This window comes from Cupressus sempervirens, chromosome 1 (assembly GCF_028749045.1).
Source record: "Cupressus sempervirens isolate cs-2001-9-10 chromosome 1, ASM2874904v1, whole genome shotgun sequence".
Classification (NCBI taxonomy): domain Eukaryota; kingdom Viridiplantae; phylum Streptophyta; class Pinopsida; order Cupressales; family Cupressaceae; genus Cupressus; species Cupressus sempervirens.
Window position 1 is genome coordinate 759,575,858 of NC_143118.1, and position 23,272 is coordinate 759,599,129.

A 23,272-nucleotide genomic window follows, 5' to 3' on the forward strand; every position below is an offset into this window, starting at 1 on the left:
CAAAACCATATTTTTATTGCTTATGTATGTTGAGGATGGTAGTAGCGATAGAAGATCTTCTGATCATATCGGTACCAGTTGTTGATAGAAGATCTTCTGATCATATCGGTACCAGTTGTTTGTTCTACTTTTTGTTCTCTATGGTGATATGGTTCGCTGTCAAGCTTATCTTATTATCACATGTCTCTTATATGCTGCCGAGACATGTATTGATGTGTCGTCAAATAGTCTATAATGTTAATGTGCCTATTTTCTTTGTTCTTGGTATCATTTATATTATGCATACACTCTTTTTGGGCCATGTCTTTTATTCTACTTGGCATCTTAGAAAGCTGTTCACTATCATCGTCTATGCTGGCAACCTCTTTTATTGTTTGACGATGGATGTTTATGATCAAATTGTTAGTTACAAAGAAGACATTGTCCATGGCTATTCTCTTTCAGCTTTCGTGTAATCTTTTGTTCGTAGCAGTAAGACCAATTGTCTCCAGCTTTCAAGTATTATTCTTTTATTAAACATAATCATTTTAATAGTTAGCAAATGTGAGAGTGGTGTGTGCAAGAGTGATCAGGTTTCAATTATAGAGCTTCAGCATAGCAGTTTTTACGTAATCAGTAGAGCTATATATATTTGTTTTGTAGAAGAAATATTGGTATCTTTTGTATAGCCTATTAGTGTTGTCGCAGAGAATATATTGTGTGCCTTCAAGATTGATCGTGAGTGCATTAAGTTGTTCATTTCTAGCTTGCAAAGCTGAATACATTATGAGTTCATTTATTGTATTTGTGTATTGTAAATAAACTCTCTGATCATATATGATCTTTATGTATTGAGGATTTGTTTTCAAAGACATAGATTTTGTAATTGATTTGAAGATATAAGCGTAGGAGACAAGTAAGAATGTTGCTGAACCAAGAATGGCCATTCATGTTTCTTTATAATGCAAAAAAAAATTGTTGAATCGAGAATGTTCAATGTGTCTCTTTTTCATTGATATAATTACAGATTGAATTGTGGTGGACAGTAATAGGTATAGAATACCACTATCATACGTGCTGCTACAACTCATGCTATCACAATTTACTGAGCAAATCTAAAATATTATTGACACCGAGGAATTCACTAGTAGAGAAGCCATGAAATGGTGAAAAGGTGGAGTTAATCCGCAAAAATGTGGAAGAGAAATCAGTTATGATTAAATTAATCAATTAAACATTCAATTTTGAAATCTTTAAAGAGCATAATTATGTAATCATAGATTGTGAAATGCTAGATGCTTGATAGAACCGGTTATTCTAAGAATTCCTAACACTTGGGACACACCTGGTTGTGTAACCAAGAAAAAGGGTAGTGAGGTGAAAGAGAGGAATCTGTAATAATATGAAATCAATATCAGTTGTGACATTTCAATATTTATCATTTAATATGAATTAATAGCTCATGCATATTCCTGTTATTGTAATCCCCTGCTGCCAAGTCGTATGGTGAGTTAATTACCAAGAAGCCTAGAGAATGGCAAGATGTTCCCTGTCTATTCCGGGTAGGGAGGGTCTTTCTCGTTAGAGATCATGTGGGGATAAGTTGTGGTCCGAGGTTGGGTGGTAAAGCCCCTGACAATGTTTTACCTCTCCCCAAAATGTCAGACGTGCATCAGACAAAGATAAGCTATGCATTCAATTGTTATCGGAAACAGGTATTATCACTTTTGTTTATGAGGTAAGATTAAATTGAATTATATCATTGATACTGTTATTTTACATCTAAATATAAGAGATAGAATCATGGATTGCTTTTCATTTATATGAATATCGAATATAAGTATATTTCTAATCTTGAGATACCATCATAGTGAAATAATCGGAAAGAAAAGAATCTGAAGCCCTAATTTGGTTGTGTGATAGTTGGAACCCTAATTGATGCAGCGGTATCGGAAGCCCTAATTGAATCCATGGTATTGGAGGCTCTAATTGAATCTGTGGTATCGGAAGCCCTATTGAATCAGTGGTATCAAAAGCCCTAATTGAATCCGTGGTAGCAGAAGCCCTAAGTGATAAAGCGGTATCAGAAGCCCTAAATGAACTGATGGTAAATGATGCCCTAATTGATACAGTGTTATGTGATGCCCTGATTTAAAATATAGTGGTATTTAATTGTAATTATCATTTGATTTTAAGATAGCGGTTTGTAGATGATAGTCATCATATGAAATTGTTATTATGTATTTGTGGACTAACCCGGGTGGTTGCAGAAGCATCCCTAGTTTGATTTCGATCTTAGTTTTCCGATGTATGTGGTTTTCAATTTCTGTAGTAATTTAATTTGATGGTATATCAAATTTTTAGTTAAGAAATTTTGTCTAATTGATTTTAACTGTAAATCTTATTCACATGAACATGAATGATATAACTGTCTTCCTATGAAACAAAGTAGTAACTGCATTCTTGAGTATGTTTGTGTAGGTGCACTTTCAGTACACCATTTTTAAACTTTAAAATTCGCCTCCCATGAAAAGAAATTCCCTTAATGTGTTCCTTGATTTTACTAATGTGTTCTCATGAAGTTGAATTGGTTTGAAGATTATGTGAAATTCCAAATTCTTCATGTTTGAGGAGTTCAGAATTCAAAGATTAGACTCATGGCTTAAATTACGAGAATTAATGCAAGTTCCAAGATTAGGGGTGTTTGATACCAGTTTTCAATCAAAGGCTTCTAGATTTGATGATCAAAGAATAATGATTGTGGATATGTATTCAAATTTCACTTATAATAGAGAATGCGGAAAATGAACTTCGAAGGTAAAATTCCGCCAGTGGAGAAGTAAAAGCCCACATTCCCGCTGGGATCTTTCAATGAAAAATGTACATTGCAAGCTTTCCCAAAGTTCAAATGTGAGTTCGAATTTTCCAAGTTGTATAACTCTGTGATTTGAATTCTGTGATCCACAATGTGGGTTCAGAATATAAATTTCGAAACACAATCTCAATTCAAATTTCAGAATGTAGATTCAAGTTCAATTCCTTCTCAAGATATGATTATCATTGCAGTTCACAATTCGAGTTTTTCTAGTTCAAGAGTATAGTTTCCAAAACAAGTTTGAATATACAGCTAAAGAGGGAATGATGTTTTTTGAACTAAAAAGTATCTCTCAATGAGTCGGTCCCTGGGATGATATGGTCTCTCTTCTCAATTTCAAAATTTAGATAAGCCATGTTATACTCATTTGTGAAAATGTCCATGTTCATTATAATCAAGGGCATCGAATACATTATGAAGATGCCGAGCACATCTTTCCAGTACAGTTTGACATGGAGGCATAACCGAATCCTTGGACTCTAGACATAGAAGATAATGTTAACAATGAAGGTATTCACATCCACCCTCGGGTTTTATAGTGAGAAAACATAAGGATTGGATCGATAGCTGAAATCAGTAAAATTAATTCTCCTCATAACTTTGCAGATCCTGCTGCTAGTAGTAATAGCTCTCAGATTTCATGCATATTGCCATGGAAGTAAATTGGAAAGAGAAGTTTTGGGAGTAACAAATACCAAGCAATTGGTTCGTACAAGACAAAATTGTATCATATGCATTGGCTTGAGTGAAACACATGTAAAATGTTTGACAGAATGATTGAAGAATTGAAAGGCCCTCAATTGTTGGTGTTTCTAAATTGCGGTCGCTCAGTTAAAGATTTTGGGCTGTTATAATCTTGGGCGCTCACCAAATAATCAGAGATTGAGAGCTCAATAGTGCATATACTTCGATTGAAGGATTGTTGGAAGTCAATGATATCCAAACAATAACTGGATTATGCGCGCAACTCTTTTCAATGAATATCGGGGTCCAAGTATTGATATAATGGTTTTATTTACAAGTCAAAACCCGATGTATTGACTCCATTTTTTGCCAAGCCCGAGCTTTATATCTGTGCGATGAATTACTGTGCTCACAGGAAGTGTAGCATCATGCTCAAAGAGACACACTCGCGGCCAGCGAAGGCATGAGAGCCATAAAGAAAGATATAAAAGGTTGTGGCAAATGGGAAAGGGTCAAAATGTTTGACCATATGTAGAACCTACACTTAAATCTGGCATTTAAAATAGCAAATAAAATTACTTGAGCATAGAGAGGTTACCTTGGTGGAAAATGCACTCACATGCTCATTTTCCGCAAGGAGAAGCTATTTGCTCATTTTCCGCAAGGAGAAACTATTTGCTCATTTTCCACAAGGAGAAGCTATTTGTTCATTTTCCGCCAAAGAGAAGACCATGCAGGTGTGCCCCACAATATGCTAGTTGATATACACAACCATTGGAAATGTGCAGAGGCTATGAGAATAAAATGCTAGGTGTGCCAACAATTGATATGTATAATGTCTATCTTCACTTCAAGGGTGATGAGCTGCAAGTAAAAGTGGACAAGCTAGCCTCAACTAAGGCACAACTTCCTTATGATTACTATTATTTGGATTATCGCAAACCAAAGGAGATCGGGATCCAATGTTTTGACTTCATTTTCTATCTGCGCAAGTTTCTGTTTTGTTACACTAATGTTTGAGAGGATATACTCGCAGCTAGTGAAGACACAGATGAATCGAAAAACTCCCACCGAATCCCGTTTGGAGGTGAGGATGATTCATGTAGGAGCGGCATGAAGCAGTTGGTCAAAGTGTTTGACTAAATGCCTATTGTCTCCATGAGGCAGTTAATTCGATGTATATAGGAGCTTTAAAACAAGTCCATAGTGGAATAGCAAAACTTTCTTCCTCATACTAACCACGTGCACAAATTCAAAACTATACATGTGAAACTCGATGGATGCCATAGCATGAGTTGCGGGTGCGAAATTTTAATACTCGAGCCCGAAGTTCATAGCACCGATGATGCACAATACAAGAGTTAGATGATTAAAAAGATATGGTCGAAATGTCTAACCAAATGCTAATACAAGCTTGCAAGAGACCCACGGCTATACAAAGGATGAATTAGCCCGCAGTTAGTGAAGTTATGGAGACCATGAAAGGAAATCTTAAAGTTTCAAAGTCTTTCATATGTGAACAAGAGTTTAACATCTGCCTAGCTTTGTTTGGAGAGTGAAGACAAAGTGCACGGGTTGCAATAGAGAAGACATGGTGGGAATGTTTGACCAAATGCCAATACTAGCCTAGGGAAGATTCGCGAGGAGGCTCATGGCACACGAGTTTATATTGCTTGTATTCTGCATATTCACATTGTGTGATTCTCCTACATCATGTTGTTGGAACATCTTCTCAGGCATAAGTGTCGCGAGTTGTTCAAAGCCATAAGGGATCTACAAACACATAATATAGGCCCGCGTGAGGAGAACACAATTATTTGTTTGACAATATGCCTCGTGTGCAACATCTTTTTCCAAAAAGAGACATATAATGGTTAGTGAGATATAAGTTCCCATAAAAGTACAGGCTCGTGGGATGTAAAATAGTTACCAAAGCTCATAAAAGTAATGGATTTCCATCGTGGATTGATCACTCCAACATGTCGAGATGTCCCTAATAGTGAGAAATCTGCATATAATATACTGACTAGTCATAACATTTGAAGAGGCGCATTTCTTGATGAAGTTAAAGAGGGATTGAATTGGGCAGATGCCGATATCACACGTTTTACATCAGAGCTAATTAACAAGAGCCGACACATCATATGGTGATTCATTTTTGAAAGCTTTTGAAATCTCAAAGTGACATGTGGCATGCTCAGAAAATGAAGAGCTTGTCAAGATTAAATTTTAATAACCGAAGAGGCAGAGGAACCGAATGGTCATGGGAGAATCAACCAATCACTTGAGAAATTATTTATTGCAGATCTTTTGGAATTCAAAGGGTTCTTCTTTTCTGCAAAAGGTAGGATTGCTGGAGTAGGAGGGAGACAGTAGTTTCATTCATGCATTTCATTTCATGTACTTAGGGGATTTGTATTCTGATTTTTGTAATTGATTTGACAAAGGGATTGTAAGCAAATAAAGTTGGAGTATTCTTATTTTTTGTGTTCAATGCAAAAAGGGGTTTTATGTTGAATCAAAGCATTTGGTAATTACTTTTCTGATTATAATCAATCGGAGCATGGTTGTATTCAGTTTTGAGCACTTTCTTGCATTTGAGTCGAATGGTGAATGGGTTGTAGATCAGAGTATTTTCAATTGTTTCTATTGCAAAGATTAGAATGTTTAATCTTCTTTTATTTCAGTTTCATTGCACTTACATAATTTACATTCATATTGCATTACCAGTGTCAAGAAGTCATAGGAATTGTGGGTTCTTGGCATTGGCTAGATTTAGGAGTTAAAATCTGCCTGAATTAGTTCTGTCTAGGGCTAGCTTGGTTTTTCCTCTTCTGTTCTCAGGTTAAGAATGAACCCAATTAGTTTAGGAACAAACAAGATTCATTGAATATCATTCGATAAGGGAGCTGTACCTTTCAATTGAGAGGAAATCTACCAACTTGATGATAGATTATCCAACTGTTGGTATCGGGTTGTTCTTTCAAATTTGGGCATTTAAGAGTTAAATTAAAAAGAACCAATCTGTTTACCAATAGTTAGAGGTTAATTTAGACCCGGGAAAACGGGATGTTACAATATATGTATATACATATGTATATATATGATAATTTATATTATTGTTACTTGAATACTCATGTATATAGAAAATGACGATTTACCAATAATAACAATGTATCTTAAATCGAATTTATCCAACTGAAGCTACAACTTTAACACTCCCTCTTAGCTAAGGAGGATTGGTAGAACACCTTGTGCTCTCAAGTATATGAATAGATATCGACTAGAAATGACATACATAAGGATATCAACATAAATCCATCAACACAAATATATATTAACATATATTACATATAGAATTTTCTTCAATTCACTATGAGGCTAAATTTCTCAACACTATCGTTTGACAAATTTTTAGAGAGTATGGCAAGTGCCTCCCATGGTAGCCGCCCAAAGTCAAAGATAGTACCCAGGGGGGATCTTCTAAGGTTATTTGAGATTGGTGGGTTCCCAAGGTGACTAACCCCAAGGAAAAACCATATGGGTTACCCTCGAATCTTCAATGGCCTCAAAGGGGATTTCAAATAGGTGGAAAAGAAGGAACAAGGAAGGAGGTTTCCAAGTAGCCGATTACCTTGGAAAGTCTAGCAACAGTAGATGACAGGGTTTTGGACATTTGAATCGATCTGGAGGCATGGGAGGATTCGGTTCAAATGTTGCGCTCAATGGCCTTTTTCATGAAGTGGGCTAGTGGTTGGCCTTCGTACTGAATGATTTGTAAATGGGTGGATGAACAATGGTGTGCCCATTTTTCTCTTAAATCATTGCCTAACAGTTTTCATTTTTGGTCATTGCTAGGACAAAAAGAGAGAAGACGTGGATCATGTACAATGGTCCCTTTCTGTCGGGAGGTATAAGTTTTTTCATCAAAGATTGGATTTCAAACTTTAAACCCAAGTAGGATTTGATTGAAGTAATACCCATTTGGGTAAGGCTTTACAACCTTCCACACGAGTATTGGAATGAAGATACTTTCAAAGCCCTAGGTGATAAACTAGGTAAATTCATCAAGTCAGACGAAGCAATCATGAAGGAGGATTGCAGTATGTATGCTCGCATTTTCATCATGTGGAAACCTCATCCTGTCTTGCCCAAAGGAATTGAAATCTGAACATCAAAGGGTTACTGGTGGCAAGAGCTGGAGGTAGAAGAAATCATGGAGAAATGTAAGAATTGCAAGGAATGAGACCACTGTGAGAAGGAATGTATTGCTTCATACAAAGGAAAGGGTAAGAAGAAGTCTTTGGAGAAGGTAGCTAAAATGTTGGAGTCTCAAAATGTTAATAGGGCTGAGTTGGAGAAGAGAGATGACTTTGTTTCCTTGCTCAATTTGAATGGAGTTGAGCCTTTTTTGCCCTCTTCATCAAACCCTAGGACAACTACCCAAGGAGTAGTAACTTCATTGGTGGGATCTAAGAGCCTTTCGATGGAAATGGTGGTGGTGAATGTACAATTGAACGTGGGGATGCAAGAGTTTGAACAGACTCTTCCCTAGTATCGCTAGTTGAAGGTTCTATTTCTCTAATGGTTCAAGTGGGGGAGGCAATCAAGCAATGCTAGATCCTTATGTGGAATTTCAGGGGCTGCAATGCCCCTGACAAGAGACTCCTGATCAAAAGACACTATGATCAGACATGTTTGAATGTCATATGTATTTAAGAGACAAAATTGGATTTGGAAGGTACTACTAGAGTTTTCAGTGTTAGATAGAAATGGTCTAGTTTCTTTGTGGATGTTGTAGGGGGCATCTGGGAGCTTGGGCATCATGTGGATTCCTAGGTTGACAAAAGTGGAGGCAATTTCATGAGCTAGGAATTGGCAATTAGTTAAAGTGAGCTCTTTGTCTTTTAATTCCATTGGGTTTTTGGTGAATGTGTACAGTCCTACCAAGATAGGAGATGAGAGATTGGTTTAGGAGGACATCTTTAGGTCTTTGGGAGACCTTCTTCATCACAATAATTTTAGCAAGGGATTTTAATGCTACCTTGTCCCCTTCAAATGAAAGAGGGGGGGTGGGGATTGAGTAAAGTTTAGATGGATTTTTAGCACTTTGTGTCTATTAATTGTTTGTGGGAGGTGGTTGCTAAGGGGGGGAGCCTTCATATGGTCTAACCAAAGGAGTGGGTTTTCAAATATTGCAGACAACCTTGACATGTTTTTCCTTGCTAGGAATTGGAATGTTTTACCAATTGTCTTTGAATATGAGATCTTGGTTTTATCTAGATTTGACCATTTCCTAGTGTTGTTGATTCAAAAAGATCCAGTCCCTTTGAGGTGTTCATTTAAGATGGAGAAAATGTGGTTTAGGGGGAAGCTTTTTTTGAAATGGTCTCACAATGGTGGAAAACTGCTCCAAGAGACAATGGGAACTTGTCTTCTCAGTTTTTCAAAACACTAAAATTTATCAAACAACAATTAAAGGTTTGGAACAAGGTCCAATTCGGCAATATATGAGGAGAAACGTACCCTAAAAGGACAATTGGAAGCTCTCAATAGAAAAGTTTTGTTAGATGGCATGTATGAAGTGGATTTTTGATAGAAAAAAAGATGTTTTGAGCAAGGATTCTATAGAGGGAGGATATCTATTGGCAATAGAAATCTCGTGAACATAGGCTCAAGGAAGGCGACAAAAGTACTAAATGCTTTCACAATTCAGTTAAGATGAGGATTAGTATTAACAAAATTTTGTCATTTAGATTTGTAGATGGATTGTTTTCTGAAGAGATGAACTCAATTAATCAAGAAGCAATTAACTTCTTCACTACCCTTTGGTGTGAGGATGGGGAGGATAGAAGCAAGGTGCAGGAGGACTTTTCAGGGATAATTCCAAATTTGGTAAGTACATAGGACAACCAGAGGTTGTCAGAACTAAAATCAATTGTTTTTGGGATGGTAGGGGTTAAGGCTCCTAGTCCCGATGGGTTCCAGGCCTTTTTCTATTAGAAATTTTGGAAGTTTTTGAAGCAAGATTTGCTTTCGGTAGTGGAGTAATTGTGAGCCAAAGGATTCACCTTAGAGGATTTTAATAGTACTTTGGTTGCTTTAATCCCCAAGCGGGAGAAACCCTTATCCTTTGAGGATTTTTGACCCATCTCACTTTGTAAAACTGTCTATAAAAGTGGCAAAAAACATGTTAGAAAAGGTTCTGGAGAAATTAATTTCCCTAGAGCAAAGTGGGTTTACACCAAACAAGAACATTGTAGACAGTATCATTGTGGCTCACGAGGCTATTCATTCGGCTAAGGCCAACAAGCAATGAAGGATGTTATTAAAATTGGATATCAAGAAAGCTTATGGTAGGGTGGACAAAAGATTTATCATTGAGGTGCCTAGGAGGGTTTGAGTTTGCAGAAGAATGGGCAAGAATATCATTTTTTTCTTATCGTTCTTCTATCCTAGTCAATGGTAGCCCTCAAGGATATTTTGAGACTTCTAGAGGCATTTGACAAGGGACCCCATATCTCCCTTTCTTTTGGTACTAGTAGTTGGGGTGTTGGGTAGGACTATTTCTAGGAAGAGAGATCAAGGCTTTTGGAAAGGAATAGAGATTGTCAGGGGATTGGAACCTATATCTCATTCTTAGTTTGCAAATGATACTTGTTTGTTTGAAGTCAGTTCAATGTAGGAGGTGCGAGTGATGAAACAAGTTCTGGATTCATACAACTTTACCACTAGATAGAGCATCGATTGGAACAAATCAGAAATTTTCTTCCTCAAGATAGAGGTGGGATCACAAAGGGTTATTGCTAGGATTTTCGGGGTTTGCATGACCAATGCCCAGGTAAATTTCTTGGCACTCCTTTGTTTGGTGGTGTTGGTAAGACAAATCTTTAGAAGGAGTTGATTGATGGTTGTTTGTCAAAGATGGAAAGGTGGAAAAGTGTGTGGCTTACCTTGGCAAGGCGCATCCTCATGCTTAGATCTGTCATTTCTGCTAGGTCTATTTTCTCTATGGCATGCTTAAAAATTCTTTGCAAGATCATTCAAACAATTCACCAAAGGATGTGTAAATTCTTATACAAAGGAGCTCAGGAGCCAAACAAAATACCTTTGATGGCTTGGGACAAGATTCATAAGCAAAAGGAGGATGTGGTGTCGGTCAGAGGGATTGGAAGTTGATTAATGATGTGATACAGGTTAAGCTTATTTGGCAAATGTACAAACTACTAGAACAAATGTGGGTTAAATTCTATGGGCCAAATATTTGGATGAAGTAGCTAGAGAGAGGATCTTTACTATTGAGAACTTGCCCAAAGGGTTTGCCCTCTATAATTTTTTGATGAGTTGTAGAGGTTTGATAACCAATCACTTGACTTGGCAACTAGGCTATGGTAAAAAGGCTAATTTCTGGTGAGATTCTTGGGATAGGCAATCGGCCTTGAATCAAGATGGGATCTCCTAGAAAATTGTGGCAACTTCAACACGATATTGGGGGAAGAAGGTATGTGATTTTATCGACATGGACAGTTTTGAGGTTGGATATGAGGTTAAGTGTAAGGATCCAAGCACCCTTGGATTGTTTGAAGAGAATTACAACACCTTTGTCAGCATTTTGAACAAGAGAATGGTCATAGGGTCTAATGGGACTTTGTCATTTTGCCAAAAGTTGAATGATGAAACTGTCATTTCTATTTCCCAAGATATGTTCTTGGGGGTTTTCGAAAAGCAATATTGTTTTTTTGTGGAAGAGTTTTTTTGTAGCCTATGAAATAGCGACATGAAGTATTTCACAGAAAGGTATTATTTGGGTTTTGTGAAACTGAGAAAACGTCACTTCTCTAGTAGATGGCATGTGACAAGCGGTAAATCGATAGTCTAAATTCAAATGGTGGGACAGAAAATAAATGCTTGAGATTTACAAAAGATTGTAATCCCTGCTAAAAGGGGGACATTTATTGCATTACGTCGTTGATGGATCAAAGAGAATGACAGAGGGATGACATGCCAAGGAGGGTGAGCTATGAGTTTCATTTCCAAGGATGAGATCCCTCGTGTAAAAAAGCTCTAGCATTTATGATGGCCTGAAGTTGGTGACAAAACATTCTTGAAGTTGGCAATTGCACTGGTTTTCTCTTTAACAGATAGCTTGATAGATACAATGGGGTTTGCTACGGTTGAGGGTTCTTCGAATGAGGATCCGCATCTCATGTTACAACCAAACCTGAACGATAAAGAGGAGGTGGAGTAGATAGACATAGTGGCAAGTCTCATGGCTGCCACCCAGAGTTTTTCTACTTGTTATGCTGCTTATAAAGAAGATATGATAGTGCTTGAGAAGGAGCAAGAAAGGACCGAGCTCCAAGCTCTCTTCATGGATTTTGGGATGGACCCAATTGACTTCGAAGAGCAAATTAAAGATGTCATGGAAAACTAGGACCTTGATGATTTCTAGATGTGTTGAATATAGAAATGTCGCCTTGCAAGAATCGAGAGTTGTGAACTTTTGAGTTTTTGATGTAATTATTGAAAATCGAACTTGTGCAATGGTTGGAAGCTTGTCACTAACTCTTTCAAGGAAACCACAACCCTTTTTTGTTGCTATGTTATAAATAGTAATATGGTAGTAGAAATAGATAGATATATACAAATAAATAGAGGTACTGACCGACCATAATGAAATGGGAAAAATCTAATACAATGTACAAACCTTTCAAAATTTCATTGCAATGTGTCTCATTCTTTCAAGTTTTGTCTTTTACAATAATTAAATCGTAGGTTTGATTATCATCTTCAAAACTTGTGTGGTTGAATTGACGATCTTTGATATTAATCTGAATAAATGGAAAGCAATTGTGTTGTGCTATTGCTTTTTATCTAATTGGTTCTTGCAAGGATTAAATTCAATTGGATAGGTTAATGTTGTAAATTCTATTCATCCACATTAATAGAATTTGGGTGGTTGATGGCTTTGTGTCGTCTTGTAAACGCACATGGACTCTTGTTGAAGAATTGACTCTATGGATCACAATGGAAAGGGATTGGTCAGTAAACACATCATTTTGTCAAATAAGATTTAGGTTTTTAGTAGCTTTTGACTTAAAGCATGTCTCTTTTATAAGATTTCTCTATAAGACAAATTCAATCTACCTTGTAACCATAAAAGAAGAAACTGTAGAAAGGGTACACCCCTCGGGTCCTGTAGAGCCTAAAGAGTAGAGGAGTTAACTTTCAATGTTGATCATGTTCGTTGGCCAAGATTGAATATTTGGGTTTGTTGGTTTTCATAATTGCATTCTTCCCAAATTGTAGTTTTGAGATCCAATAGATTGGTGACTCTATTAGGGCATTTCTGGTTTCAATTCTTTCCTTTCTTTAAAGGTGACAACTCTATTCTAAAAACCCTAGTTTTAGTAAGGCGGGGATTATTTCTCTTCAATTATATAGGATGTTTGACTTTAGTAGAATTTTGGGCTTCCTGAACTCTGTACTGTCTAGTATCAAAATTCTTCTCTCTAAATCTCGTGGTACAAAGGAAGAAAAGGCAGAAGGCCATGTTAGAAATTTTGAATTCCTAAAAGAAGACTTCAAAGTGGGTCATGAGGATATTTACATGCAACTATTTGTTCAAACCTTAACAGGGGATGCATGGGAGTGGTTATGTAACTTGTCTCCACAATCAATAAACTCATGGGTGAATCTCAAATCAATCTTTTTTGGATTATTTTGGCGAAAAGGTGAGTGGTTCTATTGTTTTTAAAGAATTCACAAATATTTGAGAATAGAATAATGAAATTGTTCGTGTGTTTAACATTAGATTTATGCAAGTCATTTTGAACATGCCAAGGTATATGAAGCCTAATGATGCATGGGCCCTAGTTGTGCATCTTGATGCCTTCGATGAAAATATGAGTTTCAAGGGGGAATGAAAACACAAAAGATCTATGTGAAGTGTTTATAATCACTAGCATTATTAAAAAGCTTGAAAATTGTGGCAGGATGATGAGATTCAAGCTCAATGAAAGAATATCATAGAAGCATTTCATACCTTCCAGTAATGTAAATCACCCATTAAATGAGTACAAGAATCCTTTATATTTGCATCAACCTATTTGTTCTATAATTTAGAATAGAGAAATGGTTGGATCCCCTTTCCGTGGCACAAATGGGGGCAATTATGCAAATAGTGAAAGTGATTGTGATTCAGACTCCTTGCTTGAAGATGAAATGGACAAAGAATCAGAAGGGGAATGTTAGTATGATTAATCCTCTCTTTAATAAAAACAAAGAATACACAGAGCAAGAATTTTGTTTTGGATTACAACTAGGAAACATACAGGTATATGCAAATCCTTTGTATGACAAATCAAAAGATATTGAAGCAAAGGAAGCTAAGAAGCCTGATATCGAACAAGGAGGCTTCTTTGATATTCATCATGATGCTATTGTACAAATGAATGATTATGTTGCACAAGATCATCTCCTTCATTTTTCAGAATTTGTCCACTAAGAAACAAGAGATGTATAAATAGGGCAATCAATTGGGAATGCACAAATCTTCTTTTTTGAATAAATTTGACACTTGGGACAAACATCAAGATATAACAATTTCCTCATTCCAAGTTATAGGTATCTTCCAGCCCAAAGTATGTTACAAAAGAAATAATTCCACAATAAGTTATTTTGAAATATTGGCAGTGGAAGAAGTTTGCCTCGTTGTATGTTGGAGAGATTTGTAGAACAGGGTATTCAATCGAGGAAAATTTTGAAATTCTTTCAGCGTTTATTGGCCACCATATAGAATAAAATATTCAGTTTGATTTCTCAAAGATAGCTAGGTTCTTGCAATATTAGGAATAATTTGCATTCGATAGAAAGGGCCACTAATAGGACTTTGTCATTTTGCCAAAAATTGAATGATGAGGCTGTAACAAATGGATTTTCATAACAAAATAAAGGCGAACTAGAAAGAGTTTTCCTCAACAAATTATTGAATATATATATTGAATTCCTTTTCATAGGACATTAACTGCTTTTAACTACCAACAATTAACTGAAATAACAAAGCTCAACTGAAATAACTATAATGACGATTAATTGAAATAACCATGATAATGTTCAACTTAAATAACTATAACAATGATCAACTGAAACAACTGTAAGAATGATCAACTGTAATAACTATAATAACGATTAACTGAAATAACCATGATAACGTTCAACTGAAATAACTATAACAATGATCAACTGTAATAATTGAAATAACGAATTACTATCTTTCCATATATATAAGTAAAGTAAATGCATAACATGAAAAAGAAAGAAGAACATACAAGAATACTTGGTCAGTCTTTAATTGGTTGTGCAAGCCTCGACTTTTAGTAAGAGGAGAAGCATTGACTTATTAACCTCCCAACCTCGGACCATATTTATCCCCACACAATCTATTGAATAGAAAGGCCCTCCCTACCCTAGGATCAGGCTTGGGATACTTTTAGTTTAGCCTCCTGAGCATTCCGGTGTTTAGAATATCCGCACAATTATGGATGGACATGTTTGAATAACTGGCTTTACCGACATCAAGCGATCATAGATGGCAAACATGCCTTAAAATGACCTTGGCCAAGGTTTTCTAATGGGTTCGATGACTCGATCACCACCGCTCAACTTGACAACAAGGGAACAATAATATGAACAAGCATGAGTTATTAAATGATTTTAATTTAGATTTGTTATGTCATGTCTGACTTTTATTTCCATGTTATTGCAGATTCCATCTCACCTCTTCACCTTTTCCATGGTTGTACTGCCAGTGAATCCTAGGTGTTAGAATCTTAGAGCAATCGGCTCTGTCTGTTGATCCTCAACGAATATATGAATATTATATGTTTCCAGCTTATCACAATCTGTGATCTAAGAAGTGTAATCTTTAAGACTTGCAAAATAAATATCATTTGATTCTGACTTTCAGTGACATAAATAAAATATGATAGCATGTCATGGATACTTGGCTTTTTATTTATCATAAACAACTCTAACTTAGAGAAGGTCTAACTGATGATATTAAGCAAGATGATTTGCATCATGATATAAAGTTGTAGCGTACTGCTATATAAATCAGAATGCAGTAACAACTGATAATGAAAACATATTGTAATGCTTGGATTATGAATAATCACATAACTTGCTATAATCTAGAAAAATAATGGAGTCCTGCTAGATGCTAATGATTCAGCTCTTCCACGGGATATATCTCCAAGCACAAACTCAGTGTGATTGATAATCACGTCTTCAACAAAATAAAAAGGCAAAAACATGGAAGAGAATTGCAATGTTTAACAATAGAAAAATGCAGAGCTATCGAATGATATTTGCAAAGGTATCTGAAATATGGAAGAAGATGGGTGCTAAAAGAGAAAGTTGGATGGTATGGAAAGGAAATCGGATGCAATAAAAGAAGTTGGGTGATATGTGTATTGCCTTCCGACTCTCTTGGCTTCTTAATACAGGAGGTATTCGAAAGTCTCTTTGGCTTCCAAGAAGCCGTAACTTACCAAGAAAAGACTTGGCTCTTGATTTCCAATAAAATATGCCAAATGTTCATTTCGGTATTAGCAAGAAGAAATGAATAAATATGAAAAAATATTTGAAGTTTTAAATCGAGGATAATTATAATTTATATCTGTCTACTTGCATGTATATATACTTATGAGGTGGCATCATATTATTTATAAAAATAATATTATGGTGTCACTTTATTCATATATCTTTGTGTACATACATAGGTATACATTATAATGATGTGGTGGAAAGATCAATCAAAAACCTTTTGAGGTACGTATTAGTTTTAATTAAATTAATTTATGTTTTAAATGTTTATTTAATAGCTCATGCGGGTCCATCGATTGTATCCTGAAGTTCAAGTCGCTAGGTCCTTACCAAGGCAATTTAAGGTCATACCTGTCAACCTGATAATTGGACTAAGCTAGTATTCCATTCCATTGATCCCGTTTAGCAATGCTTCCCTCTTTATCTTCTTCTACAATCTCTGCTGCAAATCTGCTATAGATTTATTTTATTTTTATTTTTTTCCTGTTTATTAATGTTTTCTTGTAGAACTAGACGAAAATGCAGAAGAGTTTGTTTGTTTTTTTGTTTTTGATGATTATTCCACATAGAAATGAGAAGTAACAAATGGCAAGAAAAGAGTCTGAAAATAAATAACACTATGCAGTAAAGTCAGAGTTGATACAAATCGTACCAGGCAGATCTCTGAATTAAAGAGCCAAATAAAAGATCCGATACATTTCCTCTAATAATGACGCCAGAACTGGCTGATGAAAACGGGCTGATAAGATGCAAGATTCTGCTGCTGAGTAACTGATTTTTCTATGTATCCAAGTGCTGCAAATGACAGAGTACGGCTGCAAGTACGGCTGCAAGAAATGACAGTGTACGGCTGCTAGAATTCACCTATCATACGCCAAAGAACATGCCCAACAAAACAAACTGTAGGCCCAAGCTGAAGTGGCATCTACCTTCTTCCTAAATACTGTTGAAACTACTAACAAACCAATACCCAATGCTGCTGAGGGTTACGTCCTAGCCAGCAATTACCCCGGGGTTTGCGTCCCAGAATGCAAATTGCTCAAGCAGAGCAAATCTGAAAACAAGTGTTTGAAAAATATGCATAATCATGAGAAATGGCGCCCATCTCCTTATAACCCCTTGCAAAGCAATTCGAACCCTAAAGTGACCCCCAATTGGCGTTGGCTATAAAAATGAATTAAATCTTATTTTAAAGTGACCATGTCACTAGAAAATGACCTTTTCCACCATAGTAATAAATCCGCTCACCGAATTGCCCTGAGACCAAAGAGGAAGATTTAGAGAATTTCAAGACCTTTCCAACGAGCTATCATAACATGGGATACGCATCTAGATGAGGCCAAAATTCTCTTATTACTCCAAAATGGCTATTAACTTAGCCTTATTTAAATATTAAACGCTAACTTAGGAAATATTAAAAATATAACCCAAATAGCCATAAACTGCCCAACTGACATCACAAACCATAAAATCATCCTGTCAGCTGTCTATGACTGAAGTCGGAAATCAAGGATCCATTGGCAGTCTCATCCCTAAAATCTAGGGATGCTCCTAAAATTTAGGAAACAAGCCCTATCCCTCTGAAACTGAACCCAAAGGGTCATCTCATGGAAACCCAGCTCTAGGCATGATCATACCTCCTAAAAAGTAGGAATGAACCCCATAAATGTAGGAACTGCCTCCTAAAAACAAAGAACGTCACCCAACTGATCAATAACCACCAGAAAACCAAGTCCCCAACACTAAATAACCATATTGGGTCTCTATCCAACCCTGTCAGCCTACAAGACCCCATAATAAGCTTACTCACATGTCTCTGTTAGACTAAGCTAGAGTGGGGACATGACAATTAACAAATACATATTGCTTATAATAACAAGGTGAATAATTTAAATTCACCTTATTAATTAAATTGTATAAGAGAATAATACATTTACTTATTAAATAATGTACATTAAAAAAATATATGACCTTTATAAATATATGACGTTCACAATGATATTAAAAATAAAGGGGTCATGGAGTTAATTAAATGGAGAGGACTTTCAATTTTAAAATTAAAGGGGAAATACTTTGTTAATCCCGTGACTGCAAATGATGCAGAAGATAATTTATTTTTTGGTCTCAAAGCTATAGGAAAAGCTTAAATTTTTGGTGTGAGCACATGCTGTGATTGGAGTGAAAACTTCAGTAGATGCCATGTGTGAATTGCATTGTTTGGGTGGCAATTTGCATGCGATAATTGAGACGAGGTGTCATTTCTCAGCAGTTTTTCGTTTTGGAGATTTTTATTTATTTTTGCAATTTGCAACTCAATAGAACAAATCGCAGCATTTCTTTTGGGGCTCAAGAATGTTCCCCTTGCAAATAGTTGCTGAGACGGTAACCTCAACTAATGAATTAGTGATCGCATCAGACAGGTTGCATAGTTGTGCCTGAATAAAGGGAGAAAACTGTCATATGCAAACCTTCATAGATTCCAGAAAAACAATTCAAACCAGCAACTGGAGTTAGTGTTGTTAATGTTTGGTAGCTTCCATTGGATAAACTCATGAGACTAAACTGAAGTTATATATGTGTGTAGTTAAATAATAAACTATTAGATTAATTAAATATTACTCTCATCCACAATATAAAGAGAGATCGCTGCACTTGGAACACATACCAAGTATGGTAGTGCAAATACATTTGCAGCAACCTCCAAAATCAACATGGTAACAAAGCGGCTATGAACTCTTGGGATAAGAGATCTTAGGACAAAACAAAAGAAAGAATGCATGATCTCAAGTTATAAACAGGCACGGGCATCATATTAAGATTACATTTAGACGTGAAAGGACAAGTGGACATTAATAAATGAGGCAAAATTGAGTTGTGATTTGAAATCTGTCAAGAAAATTGTTGATAGGCTAAATTAAAGTCCACACTAGATTTAATAATATATTCAAGATTTCAATATTCTAATTCTATCATTATCTTCGAGCAGTTAGGAAGGAGATAGATAGATAGCTTGATATCGGAAATAACATCTGCTCAGGCAGATTTGAAAATATCAGATAGTTGATCACTCTTGAAGAGAATTGTATATGATTCAGACATCTAGCTAGGAACGGCTAATAGGTGGGACATAGCATCTATGATGATCAGAAATCTGAATTTATCACCAAGTGTGGTTAGGAGCAACAATAAGGAACATGTGTTACTAGTTTACGATACAATGATAATAGAAATAACAATAATCCCAAAAATATAATAATCACCCCACATGTATCTCTCGTGTTGTAGTACAGATGATTCACCAATTCATATTTGGTGTAAAAGACATGAAGAAATATTGGCATTTCCATCATAACTGAGAATCAGAAAACCAATATTGTCTTCGGTTGAATCTCAACAATCATTAGAAGAAATACTCAATCAACACATCGTATTTGTTACAATTAATAGCATATTGATCAGGATAGGAAACGGACATGAAGGAATGTTTATCAGTTGTAGAAAAACTATTAACAGAATTCTCATTGTCATCAGCAAATTGGAATACATTCTATGACCAACATAAATAAGCAGCAAACAAGAATTGGATGGGATCGGGACTTTTTATAAGTGGACTAACATTGCACGAGCATTCAGCAATTGATGGCTCGATTATTAATAAGAACAAATGGCACAGTAAGCAAGGGAAGAAGGAAGAAGACAATTATATTGTTTGCCAATAAATGGATCGAAACATAGACCAAAAATTAATATTGGATATCACTCAAATCTGATTGTATGTGTGGTCCCATGAGCCATATATATATGATAAAGGAATGCTTAAGAATCTAACAAATCAATGTTTGAAGAAGTGCATTGTGTGATCAAATGTACTTGCCAAATATGTTCAAGGAAGTTGTGATTTGTTAATGATTAGCAATTATCACATAGAGGAACTTAAAAAGGAAAAAGCTTATTGTTGTAGGTGAAAGACCAAGGTTGGAATCGGTCAAACATAATTCTTGCAAGATAAGGTAAGTATACAATATGTATGTATTATTTTATTCTTATGATTTCATTTCAATATAAATGAAATATAAAGTTTTGCATTTCTAGAGATACTACCTCTAAAGGATATTAAGTAGAATTTAGTACAAGGAGATAATGATAAGTTATTGAAAGTAATAAAAATAACGAGATAAGTATTTTTCTTATGTTTGCAATATTTTTTTTATTACTTTTTGTTGTCAACCTCTTATTGGAAATTCTATACATACTATAAGAGTTATTTGCCTCAATATTTTCCTCTGAGTATGTTATTGCAGGAAGAGAGAGATTGAGATTCAAAGCGAGCTTGACATTTCATTAGAGACAACATTGAAAGAGAGGGAGCAGATAGAGGATATGGTTTAGTCAACCTTCAGTGGTCTTGGTCATATTGATTCAAAGGGAGTAGACCATGTTGAGATGGATTCTCTAGTGATCAATAAATTGTAGGAGTCAAGAGGACTATGATTCATGAATGTACTTCATGACTATTTGGGCCTAACCCTTGTATGCATCATGAGGAAGTGATGACTTCCAAATGATACTACTTGTATTTGTATAAGTTATTAAAAGGTGACGATCTTGCAATAACTTAATTTTCTATTATGATGGATATCTTACAATGTCTATGCAGATCATAATAGATTATACTTTGCATTGTGGATGTTTATATGGTATGCATTGTGAGAATGTGTGTGCACATACCTTATAAACATTTTGAGTATATGGTGAATGTTATGCAAATTGATGTTAGGATGCCATTGCTCAAAGAGTATTTGGTGAATATCATATGTTGATATTTTGGAGACCAATACTCATGATATCAAACCTTATTGAGTACATGGTGAATATCATATGTTGATATTTTGTAGGCCATTACTCGAAGTATTTGGTGAATATCATATGTTGATATTCTGGAAGCCAATACTCATGATATCAAATGTGATTTTAAAATGGTGGAGATCTTTTGATCAAAGATATTTTTAAAAAATTTCATTCCTAATATTACCAATGGTTTAATATTATCGTGTGCTTATCCTTCCTAGCAAAGAGGGAGTGTTAATGTTTGGTAGCTTTTGTTGGATAGACTCATGAGACCAAACTGAAGTTATATGTGTGTGTAGTTAAATAATAAACTATTATATTAATTAAATATTAATGAATAGATATGTCCCATGAAGGAACATGTCTATCCATATCTCATCCACAATATAAAGAGAGATAGCTGCACTTGGAACACATATACCAAGCATGGCAATGAAAATACGTTTGCACCAACCTCCAAAATCAACTAGTGTAAGGTATTTGACTCCCCAACTGAGCCACATATGTGAAAACAGGGCCTAGTTATTAATGTGGATGACTAGGTGAATCAAGGCAGGGTAGTGTCACAACCTACATATTCAACCAGCGAATTACATAAATGAACATATTTGCTCTCTTGCTGTTATAATGTTTAATTATATAAATTATATTGTCCTGTAGATTTTTCTTTGACCTTATAGAGCTAGACAGAAGTTGCAGAAGCATGTTGTTTCTTTTTGTATTTTTTAAGAATATAGGAATTACAATGAATAAATAACAGTAACTGATAAAATAGAAGTGATAGAAATCATATGCAGCAATACATACTAATCTAAAAATGATTTTAAAACCGTACTAGCAGAGTTTGATTTATTTCAGAATAGTACCCCAATACAGATGTACTTCAAACAAGGTTGATGCCAGCTGAAGATGGGAACTAGCTACAGCCAAACAAGTTCAAATGATAAAGCCCAAGCTGCTGCGAATAAACAACTCCAGTCTGTTGCAATTAAACACCCCAAAATTCCTCACGTGAGTTGCTATAAAGAAATGCTAGGCTGAACCAAAGTGGCCGCCTTCCCTAAAAATCCACTACTTGCAAAGTGTGACTGCAATACTAGAAATCGATCCCCTGCCTTGATCAAACTATATGCATAAGAACCTTCAAATCTGATCTCATTGAGGGCTACATCCCAACAAATCTACTCTCAACACTAGGGTTTGTGTCCTAGGTGAGGAATGCTCTTCCAGAGCAATGACGTCTAAAATAGGTTGACTAAATGATAAAAGATACTCACCATTAGGTTACTATCTCCTTATATCTCCTCTCCAAGGCAAATTGAACCCTAAAAGAACCCTAAAGTGGATTTCATTTGAACTTTATAATATAACATTATTTCCCCAATAAAGGCGTCCAAATAGAAAGAAATCATTACTTTATTAATGACAAATAGCTCCAAGCATCAAATAAGTCCCAGCAAGTGATAATCAAATCGTAGAAATTGAGCTCTTTCCAACAAGCTATCACACATAAGCAAATCGATCCAAATGGAGCCAGAAAATTCCTTATTACTCCAAAATGGCTAAACACTTAGCGTTATTTAAATTATTATAATGCTAACTTAGGTGAATATTTAAATATATTAAAATATTTCCCAAGTAGCCAAGGAACAACCCAAACACCTCCAAAACATGAAACTAAGTTTGTCACCTACCTATGACTGATGTTGGACAACCTGGGCCAACTAACACTCTCACCCTCAAATCTAGGGATACTCCTAAAAAATACTAAATACGCCCAAATCTCCTGAAATTGAGATCAAGGGTGATCTCATAGAACCTCAACTGTGGAAAATGTCACAACCTCCTAAAAGATAGGAATCTCCTAAAATCAAGGAATTGTTCTCAGCTGATCTACTACTGCCTGAAATACCAAATCCAGACATTGAAAACCCTGACTGAGTCCCTGATCACCACTGCCAGTCTAGGAGACTTCATAATAGGCTAACTCTCATGTCACTGCTAGACAGATCTAAAGAGGGGATATGACAACAAACTCATCCCAAAATTTATTGACTACAACAAATTGGTCATTAATAGTGTTTGGACCAAAGTAATGTGACTTGCCACAAGTCGGGCGAGTCACGCAAGCTAGCGAACCATTTATATGCAACTGAGTCATAATGACCTGTGACTTGCGAGCGATGAGTCAGGTTGCGTGATTCGCGTGACTCGCTTGACTCATGAGTCACATGGTGACTTGCCTGACTCGGGCAGCTTGATCTGACCGCGGCAGCATGA

At 35.8% G+C, this 23,272-nt stretch overlaps 1 protein-coding gene across 7 annotated transcripts in view; it reads left to right on the forward strand.

The window, feature by feature from the left end:
- LOC149580118 (1,4-dihydroxy-2-naphthoyl-CoA thioesterase 1-like) overlaps window positions 1-23,272 on the forward strand; it is a 216,101-nt gene that overhangs the window by 171,702 nt on the left and 21,127 nt on the right. The window lies entirely within an intron of this gene.